At 40.6% G+C, this 16,977-nt stretch overlaps 1 protein-coding gene across 1 annotated transcript in view; it reads right to left on the bottom strand.

The window, feature by feature from the left end:
• LOC121855024 (zwei Ig domain protein zig-8-like) overlaps positions 1–15,432 on the bottom strand; it is a 130,045-nt gene extending 114,613 nt beyond the window's left edge. The window contains exon 1 of the mRNA XM_042349858.1: positions 15,040–15,432. The gene's annotated coding sequence lies outside the window, so the exon portion shown is untranslated. The remainder of the gene's footprint in view (positions 1–15,039) is intronic.
• Between the last annotated feature and the right edge of the window lie 1,545 nt (positions 15,433–16,977).

Raw genomic sequence — 16,977 nt, 5'->3', positions numbered from 1 at the left:
GAATAGTAGCGAGTGAAGAGAAAATGAATGAGTGTTTGTTCGTGTCTAGCCATACTGCCGAGTTGTAGGTCAGGAGTTACAGGGTACAGCGACTCCGCCCTGTCGGTTCACTGGTGGAATTGTGTCGTCTGGAGGGTAGACTTTGTGTTCTTTGACCAGGAACCACCAGAGCTTGGAGGTGACTTCCTGGGTCCAGTTAATGTATATCTTTATCGTTTATCCGACTGGGAGATACTCGGGGCCCCAGCACTGTCCCCTTTCCGTCTGGGAGTTCCCGTGTGTGTGGAGGGATGGCTGTCTTTTATACACGGTCAAGCTGCCCCACGGCACTGAGATACAGTTGGACCAAAGTTGATCTGTCCATGTTATCACATATTGTTGAAGGGAACTTTGTGAAGTGGAGAGCCTGACGTGGTAATATTCTGGTGTAAGAGACGTCCCTGGTGTCGGTGAGGTGATGGACTCCAGCCACCACTCCCCATCCTCCCCCACCCTCTCCTCCCCCACCCTCTCCTCCCCACCCCTCTGGTAGAATATAGCTTAGCATTCAAATCGTTACATGACTGACAAAAGTGCCATTTTTTTGTGTCATAACTTACTGGTCCGGGGGTGAAAAAAAAAGTATCATACTTGGAAAAAGACTGACCATATTTAGGGCGCCATTTTGCATTTTTTTTTTCAACATGGAGAGCACAAATGGTAGTTTTATGGCTGTATTTTGTAAGTACAGTACCACACAGGCTTATTCCTCGCCACTAGTTTATGTTATGAAGAAAACCTGGACACAATGGCCTTATCGTCATTCACTGATGTCTCGTTGCCAAATTTATTTCCCAAAATAATGATAATTTGTCAATAATAATACAATGTAAACCCTTCCAAAGATTTAGTAGTATTAGATGAAGTGGTTATAAACATACCAGGTATATTTATGATGCAGTTGTAATATAATGTGAATACGATGTTGCAAGTATATTTTATTTTAATGTGAATCATAGACCGAATTTGGTGTTCTTTCTGCTCCTGCTGATTACCGTGATGGATGACGTCATTAGTTAAGGACTCAGGATAGGTTGTGTTATCGTCAAGAAACATTAGAACTATCAGTGTTATCATGTCCCCAGAGACGAAGTACCTCGGGGACTTTCACAGTGTACAAAAACTTCCTCGAAAATGTGGCTCATTTTATGTAGTTGGATGTTAACTTTTTAGGAGACCTCGGAGCGCCAGGGGAAGAAAGGAAGACGCTGCAGGACCTCGAAGAAACACCAACAAATTATTAGGAGTTACGTCTTTAAAGCGTCAGTCAACAGTCAGGAGCTTGTCACGACAGTCCAGTACTGGTTGTCGTGCACTCCACCAATACACAACGTAATGTACCCGAAGAGAAACTCATGATATGGCTGGTGATGCTGTATACTGTATACATCAGGTGGTGATTTAGTAGCGACTGAAGCCAAATATTATCTTGAATAATTTTGTCAAAATACAGAAATCGCCGCCGGACTTATTAATCTCAAGGGTGTTCTTCAGATAACTTGCAGTCACAGGACTAACAAGAGTAATATGAAAGGCCAGAACTTTTGTTGGGCAGCTGACCTATATGTATAATAAACTGTACACAAAGATGGAACCTCTACCTTCAGGATGTTGGAGTTTAATCACATGTATGAAGAGCATCTCGAAAGTTCTTGCCCAAAATGTATCCCTCAACGACACCCGCCTGAAGGAAAGACTTTCGACTCAATGTGACTATACTGCAAACTTACCATTCTCATTTTCTTTTCCTGAGGATATACAGCAATTGCCTAAAGATGAATGTTTTGCCAATTTTTACTAAAATAACAAAATTTGCAGAGAAGAAATGTTCAATGAAGAGCATTTTCAAATTTCTGGCAGCTCTCCACCTCGGTGTGCTGAAGTCATGTTCCTCAATACTAAGCTCCTCCATTCTATAATCCTCTATGGGCCGAACATATCTGGACCGGTGAAGGGCCCACAAGCCTGCATTACTCTGGCCCAACATTTTGTCCACAACTCCAAGAAAAAAGTAGAGGCTGTACGAGTTTACTGTCGTCAGTCACCGGTCAGAGAGCCTCCTCTTCTGTTATATATTGGCATGAACGTCCACACACTAGCAAGAAATAAAAAGTCAGTGAACCAGATGGCCAAACTCGGCACCTGCAGCGCCTCCTATGGGCTACACTCCATGACTTCCTCCGTGTGTAAGCATGAAGGTATATATAGTAAGGCCTTCCATCTTCTAAAGGGACTCTTCCTCAATCTTGCCCAAATCCCTGTTCTTGCTTGTAACTGTCCAATATTTGCTCTGTGCAAATTTACTCGGCGAAAATTTCCAGCGAGACATGAAAAGGACAAATTAGTGGTTATGTTTGGAGAACTTCACCTGTAAAGACTCTTGTTGACTGTCCCTGGAGACCTGTTGGATGATGCTGGCCGGGTCGTGGCGGGAGTGTCTGGGACGGCAGACTCCTTCACCAAAGCCTCACACAGAACATAACTCAGACTCGACATGACGGTGAATATATACTTGTGAATGATAAAATAAGTTAATTTGTGAAACTGAATAATCAAGAACGCGGCAGAGCGACTGACCAAGAATGGCCCACCCCGAGGCCTCCCACCATGACTGACCAGGAAGCGAGTGGCCAAGCAGGGCTAATAACCCTGTCACTGTTTCTCATACCGTCACTGTTTTTCTTACCTTCACTGGGTAATGTAACAAAAATATTCTGGAAATCTTCATAGAATTCTTCTTCCTCTTCGGGTTCTACCATGTTGAGGGGCGTAATTTGTAATAAATAATAAGAGATAATCTCTAAATATTATTGTTACTAATTAGTTCACAACATTTATTTTATGGTGTAAAAGTGTGGTTTAACCCAGGTACCCTCCTTAACCCAGGTACCCTCCACTAACACACCCTCCTTAACCCAGGTACCCTCCTTAACCCAGGTACCCTCCACTAACACACCCTCCTTAACCCAGGTACCCTCCTTAACCCAGGTACCCTCCACTAACACACCCTCCTTAACCCAGGTACCCTCCACTAACACACCCTCCTTAACCCAGGTACCCTCCTTAACCCAGGTACCCTCCACTAACATACCCTCCTTAATCCATCTGTTTGATAAAGAAAGAAATAATCGGTTTAGTTAAGTCTCCCACCTCACGCTACAACCCTGGACTAATGACTTCCTCTGATAAACGATATACCAAATGGGACTCGTTATTATGCCATTTGGAGCTGTTTGGGTGATTTTCTGAGCCTTTGTTTAAATGAAAATTATGATAATGTTGGGTTTTTTGTGTTTTTTTTTGTGTTTTTTGAGTAATAAAGAGACTCGGTAATATCGTTCGTGACCGCAATAAAACCGTCTGACGTAGCATTTATCATTGTTATTTTTGGCAAACTTGAAATGCTTTTTGGTTTTGTTTTTAATTCTCCGTATTGCATCAGAATTTACGCTAATCCACCTACCTAACCTAACCTAACCTAACCTAACCTAACCTCAATCAGCTCACTGCACTGCCAGGTTGTGGGGGGAAATTACAACACTCGATTTATTTGTTATGACAATTATTATGACCACTGCCTGATAATTTCTAATGACCTAACTTGGCCAGAGGTTTACAAGTGACTTTGACCTTAGACAAGTTGGTTACAAGTCTTACCTGGAGGAAAAGAACTAATTATGGGACGAATATAATCCACAAGACGTGTATGAGATGCTTGTTAAGGTCACCTACAAATACAACCTAACTACAGGTGTGGTGATTAATGGGAAGCTACAACTCTTAGGTAATACCGCCATCTCTTGTCCCTTTGTAGATGATATATAGCGTACACCTGTGGAGGGATTATTCACCTTTGTGTATCATCAATCTATCACCGTCCTTTAATATTGCATTGTGTACCTGTTGAAACATTAGTGAGAGAGAGAGAGAGAGAGAGAGAGAGAGAGAGAGAGAGAGAGAGAGAGTCATATTGTTGATCGCTTAGTCATACACATAAATAATATCCACATCTTTATCTTTTCATTAAATTCCCGTAAATATTGATTCAACCGATCAATAAAATCCCCAAGGTGGACCAGGCCGTGTTGACGAGTAGACTATTGATTGGCTATTGTCACCCCCCGTAAAGCGATCAGCCATTCCATTTACATTCCATTCACCAACCACCTCTACGTAAACAAGAGGCATTAACACCAATAAACCCTGCTTAAAATTTCACCCTTGGTTGGGAATTGAACATAGCTTCTCTGATTTACGAGGAGGGTCTGCTAACATGTCTACAGTGTTGGAAATACCCGGGTGACTCAGGTGTAATATTCATACATCTTGGTGTAAATAAACGTCTATAAGTTAGTCTGTATGAATGTGTATCTTTAAGTATAACTTGTGTATGATTGATTGATATAACTAAAAATATAGAGTATCGATATATGTGATAATAAGCAATAGAAGTTAGAGTTAATAACTACGTAAATTACTAAGTTTAAATGTAAGTAATTGTATATATTATAATATTTAAGCATATAATCTACTCACTATAATCAGAGGCAGGTGAACGGTCACACTCTATCATTAATAACAAGTTCAGTCGCATTAATAACCTGACCGAAGTTTGTGGGATAAGTAATTAGCTTAATGAGGCATCGTTAATGAGGGGGGAACCTTGGGTTAAGAGTTAAATCTCACCAATGTTTTGATTTCCTGTCTTAATTAGTCCCATCCTAACCTAACCTAACATATTATACATAGAAATACGAACTTATTGCACGCAAACACACACACACACACACACGCAAACAAATTACAAGTACAAACATTAACTTATTGCACGCAAACGAACAAACACAAGAACTGATTGCACTCAAGCAAACGGATTCAGAGATATAATGAAACAGTTGATTGAAAGTTTTATAATGTTTGTTATTGTTATTATTTGGGCTCTAATTGGTGACCTCTCTCTCTCTCTCTCTCTCTCTCTCTCTCTCTCTCTCTCTCTCTCTCTCTCTCTCTCTCTCTCTCTCTCTCTCGCCTTGGGTTATTTTTTTCATTTTCTTTCGTTGTCTCTTTTTTTCTTGCTCGTTTTCAATTATTTATTTATCGTTTATTCTCTTTTTCTCTTGTTTTTTTTTCTTTCTTTTACGTGTATTCTCCGTATTAATATTTTTATGTCTGTCTGTCTGTCTGTCTGTCTGTCTGTCTGTCCCAACGAATCTTAGGAGTCAGGTTGCCGCAGTCATTAACAGTCCACAATCTCATATGAACTAATCATTAGGAAATATCTTGTTAAAATAGAAAAGGTTAGCTTAGGTCAGGTCAGGTCAGGTCAGGTCAGGATAGGGCTTAGTAGACTGAAGCCTATTTAAGCAGTTATCATGGACGAATGACCCAGGCGGTTTTTTTTTTTTTTTTTTTTAGTGAATTACATAACCGAAATCTTAGGTCAAAGGTCAAGAAGAGGTTAACATTCACATTGTTTTACTGTTGGTGTCATGTGAGCATCTGACAGTGTTACCATCGCTCACTGTTTCCTTCTTTCATTATTTAACAGTATCGACAACATTATTTACTTACCAATGAACATAAAACCTAAAAAATAAACATTACATTTGCAACACTGACTCGTTGGAGAGGAAAAAAGTATTTTGCATTTTATTTTCAAGCTTTTTTACGCTTATCTGACAGAAGTGTAGCAGATCCGTGTTTAAAATTGCAGTGAAGGGACTGCTTAACCCGCGGGGCATAACAGTGCTACTCTAGTTGTTGTTCTGTTGCACACATAATCTGGTTTACTGGACTGTGTAATTGGCTATTACTACATTGTGTACTTTGTCTGTAACGCTGTATTATACCCGATACAGTACCACCACTGTTACTTGTTCTCTATTGAGTATTAACAAGTCTACTTACACATACAGTATCCAGAATACAACACAAGTTTATCCCTGAATCCGTGTCCTAATCTGGTATTGCATTACGTTCTAACCTAATTATCATTTAATCTTGTTAAATACGTAATGACGCGTCTACACTACCTGATGCAACTCTTTCCTTCCTTAATTATGTACAGGTTACCAAGGTGATTCACTCGATCATTAGTCTGGTCTGTCGTCTGTCTTCTCTTCGTTATTAAGTCTGGTATTTGGTTGTCTTGTGTTTAGACCTATTTATTTTTATTGATATTTCAGCTCAGAACGATAATGTGTCAGGGGTTGAAAGTTATCATAATACTGTGGTGTGTGTGTGTGTGTGTGTGTGTGTGTGTGTGTGTGTGTGTGTGTGTGTGTGTGTGTGTGTGTGACTCACATTATCCCATAACACTCTTCCTACCCATATATCAATAAACATTCACCAAAATTCCTCCTATGTGCAGTAAACTCAAAGGTGCTCTGAGAAATAATATGCATCAATTACCTTGACAGCTACAGTCATCAAGGTAAAAGTGTAATTATTATGTGTCATCCAATCTAATTCACTACTAATTATTCCCACTAATTATCTTCCTATGTGAAACAGTCGACAATATACTAATTAATTAATATAATCAAATCGTGTATAAAAAATCATATCTAATTCCATCCATCATTATCAGTTGATGTATAATTAGGCGACTTTTTATAACATATTTATTCACTTAGTTCACCTGTATATAGGATAGAACCCTCCATGTATAGAACCCTCCATGTATACAACCCTCCATGTATAGTATAGAACCCTCCATGTATAGTATAAAACCCTCCATGTATAGTATAGAACCCTCCATGTATAGTATAGAACCTTCCATGTATAGTATAGAACCCTCCATGTATAGTATAGAACCCTCCATGTAAAGTATAAAACCCTCCATGTATAGTATAGAACCCTCCATGTATAGTATAGAACCCTCCATGTATAGTATAAAACCCTCCATGTATAGTATAAAACCTCCATGTATAGTATAGAACCCTCCATGTATAGTATAAACCCTCCATGTATAGTATAGAACCCTCCATGTATAGTATAGAACCCTCCATGTATAGTATAGAACCCTCCATGTATAGTATAGAACCCTCCATGTATAGTATAGAACCCTCCATGTATAGTATAGAACCCTCCATGTATAGTATAGAACCCTCCATGTATAGTATAGAACCCTCCGTGTATAGTATAGAACCCTCCATGTATGCCTCCTAATATTAAGATAACAGTGGCTTATATAATTCACAGCCAAGACCTCTCTGTTTACCTACTTAATATGACACACTGCCTACCTGCCTAATATGACACACTGCTTACCTGCCTAATATGACACACTGCTTACCTGCCTAATATGACACACTGCTTACCTGCTTAATATAACACACTGCTTAACTGCCTAATATGACACACTGCTTACCTGCCTAATATGACACACTGCCCACTTACCTAATATGACACGTTGCTTACCTGCCTAATATGACACACTGCTTACCTGCTTAATATGACACTACTACTGTACCTGCTGGATGTGTCAGTAAACACCTGAACACCTGCTTTATATTTCAGTGAGTTTCTGCTTATTTCTGCTTATTTATTATGTATGTAAATGCGTCTTGCCTATTACAATGTACACGTTATTGAATACAGTAATACATATGGGTTAATATTGTTTTGTCTTCTTTCATTTCACTCGACTGACTTCATTTCAATCGACTGCTTTCATTTCACTAAACTAAAACCCAGGTATCTATCCACAGCTGGGTCGACTAAGGGTTAACACGAACCAAGGACCCTAAGAAAAGGAAGCGAGTGTTCTAACCTCTTCCCCACTCGGCTCATAGTAAGTACCTGTTTAATATTTCAACGCCAGTACCTTGTTAATATAGTAATCATGTGTACTCTGCCCTGTTTGCTGTAAGTACTCCCTCTTCATGTTTACATTTTCACGTTGAGTACCGTCTTGTGTAACGTGAAGAGTACCCCCCCCCCCCTTTGTCTAACCTGCCTTCTCACTCACTCCCTTTCCCTCCCTCTCTACTTCCTCTCTTCCCCTCTCGTCTTTCTCCCCCACCCCATTTGTCTCTTCCCTCCCTCTTCCCACTCACTTCCCCCCTCCACCTCCTACCTCCTCGCCTTCCCCACTCCCTCTCCTCCTTTCTCCCATTTGAGTATTCGGGGGTCCAAAGCTGACACGCACACACGCACCGACGAACACACACACACACACACACACACACACACACACAGAATATCGGGCTAACCTGCAGGACCTAATATGACCTACCACTGAAAGTATGAAGATAGCTAGATAGATAGATAGATAGATAGATAGATAATCGTACCAACTTTGAAACCCTCAGCTAATAAAACTTCGTAATTAAACTTCTTTTTCATCTTCTTCAGTACCCTCGTAAACTAACTCCTACCAGTCACCTAGACAGACCTCACTCGCTCTCACTAACTCCTTCAAGAACTTATAAAAAAAACTCTCTTGTATAATTAAAACTCTATTGTAATTCTATAAAGTAAATATTTATTCAAAACTGCGACATTTCGGGTTATGTTTTGAGTGACATTTGATCTTCACACCCACCCACTGTTATCTGATGTCATAATGCCGCTAATTACATCAATATTTTATAATTCATGTTTTATGTCCTGGGGGGGGAGGGTAGTGGTGTTGATGGGTTGGGTTCTGGAGGCGGCCGCTAGAGGGCAGGTTGTGTCGGGTAACCAATAACATACCATCAGTTACTCGTCTGTTGGTATTGACGTCACATCTCTCTCTCTCTCTCTCTCTCTCTCTCTCTCTCTCTCTCTCTCTCTCTCTCTCTCTCTCTTTTCTTTATATTGCCAATCTTTTTGAAGTTTTCCATTAGTAATAATTTCGCCATTCTGTTATTGCATTCTCTCTCATTTTCTCACAACATGGTATATAAATATTTTCCAGTTGAATTTATTATTGCGTTTTGTTCTAAGTTTTGTGTTATTGTTGTTTTTATTTAAGGTTTACGTTGTGATTTCTTTTTCGTTCTGTTTTTCAATTGACCTAAAGTACAAAAATATCCAGGTTTAATTTAATTCGAGTACCGTTAATTAGGTTAAGTAAGATCTAACCAATAACGACTGGGAACCTGCATGTTAGATGGTTAGCCAGTGCAGTTGGTATATTTTCCGATCTTCCTGGGCTGAATCTTAACACCGGATCATACACTTAATTAAATCAGTGTGTAGGTTGTTATTGTGGTGTTAGTGGTAGCTTAACAAATTAACGATTATATGGCCTTAGGTTAGGTTGGGTTACAATACTGCAATTTATATTAATTTTTCACAACATTATTAATCGTTCATGAGAAATTGTAGCTCGGTGAACATGTAATGAGACGCGTGGGTGAGGAGGTTCGCCCCCCGGCCACCAGGTGTCAGGGTGCCACTCTGACTTCATCCAGTAAACGAAAATATCACTAATTGTATCGTGATTATATTCCTGTTATTTACATTGGTACTTGTATTCTTCTGTTTGACGTGGCAGAATGGCACAGCCCACTCTTGCCCAAAAGGTCACAGGTTCGCATCCACCTGTAAACGAATTGGGTTAATAAAGTCGGTGTATCAAAGGCTTAGTTTACAGTATACTATATCCACATCGCATCTAAGGAACCACCGGGCCAATGAGATTTACCACCTATTCTCTCACTGTCAATCCCAACCTGGAGCTGTAAGACATTTTAACACATAGGCATGACAGCTGATCATCATTACTGCCTCCAGGCGTACAACACACCCACCTCTATATCAACACCCTGAATTAAGACCACTCCAGAAAAGAACCATCACTGACCCCCCCCCCCCAATATATAAAGATTCGAGGATAATTAAGTCCTAACAACCTCCTGGACGGATACACTGACCAACGAGAGACATTTACCTACACTGTAACCTCATCTCGTAATGGTTGTTCACTAAGCAGGAGTACCGTCACAACTCACTCTCCCTCCTGTGTCTGCACCGCTGCTTTCTGGTCAACGGTGAACTTTTTATGTCACTTGGGGATTATGATGATGTAAGGAAGAACCGAGAGACGAAAAGAGACACAGACAGAGAGAGAGAGAGAGAGAGATAACAAACAGACAAACAGGTAAATAGACAGGTAGAGACGGTAGCAAGAGGGAGGGCGTAAGAGAAGGAAAGTGACTCTGGCAGATATGAGGGGAAGGGAGGGGTGAGAGAGGCAGGCACAGACACAAACAGGCAATAGGGAAGGAGAACGAGACATGAAAGAGAGAGAGAGAGAGAGAGAGAGAGAGAGAGAGAGAGAGAGAGAGCACTCGTAATAATTCCATCAGGTTGTGTCGCTCCCAGAATGCTGCCCCGTTCTCGCTCCAGAAGTTCAACATTTCCTGTTTTATTTGGTCTTCACTTCACTCTATTCTGCCTCACCTTCCTCGCCTGGTTCCCACACCTGCACTTAATTTACGCCTCTTCAGTCAACCCCAATGCACGCCACATCCTGACCTCACTGATTGATGTAAATCGCGATTGAGGGAGATTGTTTTTATTCTACTAAGTGAAGATTATTAAGGTATATATATATCCATTACCCTTGAGAATTTAGAAGAATATAAATACCAATAAACAAAGAAAATCAAATAAAAGACTAAAATAACAACTCACTCTCCCCGATTCCTTTGCTATTTGACCGTCACCCTAAAAAAAATACCTCGACAGTCTCAGGTGCTGTTGATATAGTACAATACACACACATGTTTGGCAAGTATGATGACCGTATCTTTTACTTGTTCTGAAGTTGTGTGTTGAAGACGTGAATAGCTAAATGTATATCGATGGATTCACTAGCCTACAGTAACCTAACCTACTCACGCGATATCGTCACTGTTTGGGACGAATAATGAAGTTAGTTTACAGTACTTGTCAGGGGTGTTTGTGGGGTACTTGTCAGGGGTTTTTGTGGGGTACTTGTCAGGGGGCTTTTGTGGGGTACTTGTCAGGGGGCTTTTGTGGGGTACTTGTCAGGGGGCTTTTGTGGGGTACTTGTCGTCAGGGGCTTTTGTGGGGTACTTGTCAGGGGGCTTTTGTGGGGTACTTGTCAGGGGGCTTTTGTGGGCTGTCTCTTAATGAACAACTTTATACCAATTTGATAGACGTGATAATTTAGTTTACAGGATATTATTTTCGGTTCTGTCTGTCTGTCTGTCTGTGTCTGTCTGTCGGTCTGTCTCCAAAATATCTCAAGGAAGGGTTTGTAAATTTTCACCAATTTGCCTTAACTCTTAATACAAACATCGTCAAAATTTACCAAATGCTTCCGTGGTAACTGTTCACATAATGATCACCTTTTTTTTAGGACTATAGAAAATGATGACATGACACAGTCTCCAGCGGTAACTACATCATTTTACGATAACAACCCTAATACGTTGTTTACTATGTTGTGATACCGTTTTGTGGGCAGTGATGTTGTTTTGGTTGTATTATTATTATTACTGTTGTTGTTTTTGTTGTTGTTATTATTGTTGGGATTATTATTATTATTATCATTATTATTATTTTTATTATTATTATTATTGTTATTATTATTATTATTATTATTATTATTATTATTATTATTATTATTATTATTATTATTGATGATTGACAAATACAAACAGCAGTTCAAGAGATCACTCAAGACATTCGTCTATATACTAACCGGTACAGGACTGTGACTCCCTGGGTGAACCACTGTAAAGGCAGGAGGGTCGTGTGGGCTTGGAATATTGTGGGGAAAAGGTGGTGGTGGTGGGGGGGGGTTAAGTGTGTGTGTGTGTGTGTGTGTGTGTGTGTGTGTGTGTGTGTGTGTGTGTGTGTGTGTGTGTGTGTGTGTGTGTGTGTGTGTGTGTGTGTGTGTATGTTGATTATGACTACAATGGTGTTAGTCTAATCAAATTTAACCTTATTTAATGTAACTTACCTTAAATTAACATCAAGTATCCTAACTTGGCTAATCTAACCAAATTTCACCTGACTCTTCTAACCTAACATAACTTTACACGACTAGTTTAAGCTAATTTAACCTATATAACCTAACCTAACCTTCCCTGATTAACCTAGCCTAATGTTACCTGACCAATCCAACCTAACTTAACCTAGTTAATCCTAAATCAACTCCGAAAAAATAACCTAAAGTCGTTTGGTTAGGTTAAGTTTAGTCAAGGTAGGTTAATTAAATCAGGTCAGATTGGTTACCTTTGGTTGGCTCAGGTTAGGTTTCTTAGGTCAGGTTGTTCAGTTATATTTGGTTAGGTTAGGTTAAGACATGTTAGGTTAGATCAGGCAAAGGTTGGTTAGGTCAGGTTAGGGCGGCTAAGTCAGATTAGGTTAGGTTAGGTTAGCTTGTTCAAATCAAATTCGGTTAGCTTAGGTTACGTTGGGTTAGGTTAGGTTAGGTTAGGTTAGGTTAGATGTGTTTGGTTCTTGTCACCATAAACACCATAATGAATAACACACACTCAAGCTCCTCGTCCACCCAACCCGGATCGATGTGTGCCTAACCTAACCTAACCCACCAACTAAACAATAGTCAATATGTACTTACTACTTATTCATGCAGTACCGATATTGATAACAGAATATTTCATCTAATATTTACTAGGAATTTCACCTGTAATTGAACGATAATTTGTGTAAGTTATAGTGTTGTTCTTTACATTCACTTAGGCTATTTTAATAGAATTTGTCTTGACATTTTCTAAAAGAACTAAAAATCAACTTTGGGCCTTTACATATTTTTAGGGGGATTTTATTGTTTTTCTTCACGAATCTCTAACTATATAAATTTCTTAAAAATATAAATATATCGAAAAATATATAAAATTTCAGTTTATATTTCTTATTTTTTTCAGTATATGTAATTAAGAAAAACATATTGGCTTTTTTTCCATAATATTTGTCGTAATTGATGCGTTAATTAAACCTTTGATGACAGTGTTGGTTTATTATCCTCAAAGTATTAAACCATCACCCTTACGACGTCAAATATAATCATCCTGAAAGAGTTAAACCATCGTCCTCGGAGGATTAAACCAGAAACGTTCAACCTGTAGGTAACTAAACACAGGTAAAACTAATTTGGGGAATTTTCTTTAAGTAATGAAAAACACACCAAAAAAAAATCCAAAGCATATCTTAAATGTTTTCTTCATATAATTCCCATATTTTTTCCATTCAATTTAATATAACGAGACGAATCAAAGTTTATAAAGGGGTAAATTCTCAGGTGATTATAAGGTTCTGAATCTCCCTTTGCTTAGTGAAGGGACGGGTGTTCCTGGTGTCACTGTCCCTGCCTCATGATACCTGACGCGGTGTGGTGATAGTGACGGTGGTTAACAGAGCCATGAAGAAGATAGTAATTAGGTTATTAGCTGAAGAAGGTTGAGATACTATTGGTTTAAAATCACCGTCCACTGTGGCGTAAACTATTGACTTCAAAAGATTAGGTCATCGTCCTCAAAGGGTTAAGTCATCGTCGTCCTCAAAGGGTTAAGTCATCGTCCTCAAAGGGTTAAGTCATCGTCGTCCTCAAAGGGTTAAGTCATCGTCCTCAAAGGGTTAAGTCATCGTCCTCAAAGGGTTAAGTCATCGTCCTCAAAGGGTTAAACTGTTGGCTAGTCAGTGTTAGACAAAGTTAAATTAGTCAAGGTTTGGTTAGGTTAATCAAGATTGGCTCAGGTTAGTTAAGGTTAGGTTAGGTTAGGTTAGGTTACATTAGTCAGTGTTAGGTTAGGTTAGGTTAATCAAGATTGGCTCAGGTTAGTTAAGGTTGGATTAGGTTAGCCAAGGTTGGATTAGGTTAGGTTAATTTATACGATCAGGTTAGTGAAATTTGGATTAGTTTAGTTAAGATCAGCTCTGGTTAGTCAGGGATGGGTTAGGTTAGGTTAGGTTAGGAGGTCTTGCATGGCTGGATAACCTGGTGTATTATGTACGTATTAGGTAACGTTAACTTGCTCCGGGTTTATTTCACTGATACATGACTCTGAAATAGTTGATGTTTCTGCTTAGCGTTGTGGTGTTTTCAAGCGGCCAGTCCTCACCCTTTCAAGCTGTGAGGGAGGTTTGTACACCAGATCAAGCTTGCCATCACACCATATCAAGCTTGCCATCACACCAGATCAAACTTGCCATTCCACCAGATCAAGCTTGCCATCACACCAAATCAAGCTTACCATCACACTAGACCAGGATTCCCATCACTCCAGACCAGGATTGCCATTACACCAGATCAAGCTTGGCATCACACCAGATCAGGCGTGCCAACACACCAGATCAAGCTTGCCATCACGCTTGATATGAATTCACCTACGTCGTCTATACATTAATGGTGTGGTTCGTGACGTTGATGTTTAATGGTGTGGTCGTGACGTGATGGTTAATGATGTGGTCGTGACGTTGATCGTTAATGATGTGGTCGTGACGTGATGGTTAATGATGTGGTCGTGACGTTGATGGTTAATGATGTGGTCGTGACGTTGATGGTTAATGATGTGGTCGTGACGTTGATGGTTAATGATGTGGTCGTGACGTTGATGGTTAATGATGTGGTCGTGACGTTGATGGTTAATGAGGTGTGTGAGAAGGTGTACTCAGGTAACCAAGCTAACCGCTGCTTCGATCCATAGCATAAGTGTTTTAGCCAGATGAGGTCTTCTTTCTTGATATATCCGGATGAGATATTCTTTCAAGGTATGACCAGATGAGGTATATATGTCCAAAGAAGATATACATTAAAGGTATACTCTATATGGTCAAAATAAAGTACAGTTTCAGCGTACGTAATATAAAAATTTAGCGAAGGATTAATCCATTAAAAATGATGTACTCAATAAAATCCCGGTCACCTGTATTCAATAAAATCCCGGTCACCTGTACTCAATAAAATCCCAGTCACCTGTACTCAATAAAATCCCGGTCACCTGTACTCAATAAAATCCCGGTCACCTGTACTCAATAAATTCCCGGTCACCTGCACTAATTAGTACTCACCTGGTTTCACTCACTGCTGCGGGGTCTGTTATATTTATTCACTCTTAATAAAATTTCTTGTTATAGGGAAGTAACGCGCACTCTGCCACTGTCACACAATGATTTCACTCTCAACATAAAACCGAGACTTCCGGCCTATCAGCCAAGTTACAGAAAGCATCCAAAAATTTAATCATTATCTATATTTTGACACTTTTGCTATTTACTATTTTTTTTAAGCATGAGAGATACCTAGTAGTTGACGGTGAGGATTATATATAAGTGGTTGAGGAATGAGTTTAGAGCTCTCTCTCTTTCTCTCGCGGGGAGGGTCTGTGAACTACGACTCGCGCGAACTAAACTGTTTGACGCGAATAAGGGAGACGGTTCGCGCAGGACGTCTGTATCCCACGGCTGCCACGCCACGACTGACCCGCCTCCGGGACGGGTCTGCTGCTGCTGCTTCTGCCTTCACACACCCCCCACACTTACACCCTACACTTACACCCTACACTTACACCCTACACTTACACCCCACACTTACACCCTACACTTACACCCTTCACTTACACTGTACACTTACACCCCACACTAACACATGGAAAAAGGTTGTTCCCACACATTTGGAGGAAATATTTCAATACACACACACTACTACTACTACTACTTAGATGACACTCGGAATCTAGTATGACGATCATCCAGCTACGAGACAATGATATTAGTTATTAAGGATGTCACCTTCGTTGGTAAGTTCTGAGGTGACTAAAGAGACCGATACGGGACCGGCAGTGCCGTCCACAGATGTTGCACGTGTGGAGGGCTACATCTAGTGCGGGAGGGGCGGGCACCGTCTTTCCGGCGTTGGCGCTTGTCTGCCTCGGTAGGCAGTGGGCTAACTCGAAAGTATTGACACCTTCTCGTGTGGTGCTCCTCCAAGCGTTACTGTGGAGTAATCGTCTCCCAGGTGAGGGGGGTCCATTTGGCACTTTTCCAGGTTTGTCTTAAGACTATTCTTATACCTTTTCAGTTAACCCCCAGCGTTACATTTACTATTATTTAGGTGACTGTAAAGTAGCTGCTTTGGCAGTCTACTGTCGTCCATGAGGGTAACATGGCCAGTCCAGCGTAGTTGTTTATGGATAATGGTAGCCTCGATAATAATAATATATAATGGTTGCCCCTCGTGTAACGAGGATGGCCGACTCAAGGGCCACCTAGGCGTGAATTTGCTTAAGATGTATAAGCTGTCGCCAACGCAACAACCACACTCTGAGTTAACGAGCTAAGTGACCCAGTGTCAAGGAATAATCCGATAAAACCGGACAACTCGCCAACTGCACTGGCTAATCATTACCCCAGAACACGATCCGTAAGTCGATTAACATCCAGGTCCCCAATTACTGCTGGGTAGACAGAGGCAAATGGCGTAAAGAAACTTGCCCACAGTTTCACCCTGCCCGGGGATCGAACCCGGGTCCACTCGCTTGCGAGACAAGTATGTTGACGATTACACCACAGGTCGCCACGACACACACACACACACACACACATAGGTACACTTTATTACACCTGCTGAGAGTCGTACATATGCATTATTACTACACCCATTCACACGTACACACACCTGGTTACGTTATCACTATACCCTTACACACCTGACTGCGTTCTCATTACACCTCTACACACACCTGGTTACGTTATCACTACACCCTTACTCACCTGACTGCGCTCTCATTACACCTTTACACTCTTGACTGTGCTCTCATTACACCCCTACACACACACACACACACACACACACACACACACACACCTGCCTATGCTATGACTACACCCTTACACACCTTACTGCGCTGCCATTACACCCCTACATATACTGTACACCTGAAATGCTGCCCCCACACACCTAGATGCATAGGTAGCTCAGCTGTAGCAGGTGAGAGAGAGAGAGAGAGA

The sequence above is a fragment of the Homarus americanus genome, unplaced genomic scaffold, assembly GCF_018991925.1.
Source record: "Homarus americanus isolate GMGI-L3 unplaced genomic scaffold, GMGI_Hamer_2.0 scaffold13308, whole genome shotgun sequence".
Lineage (NCBI taxonomy): Eukaryota > Metazoa > Arthropoda > Malacostraca > Decapoda > Nephropidae > Homarus > Homarus americanus.
This window is presented reverse-complemented; position numbering and strand designations above follow the sequence as displayed.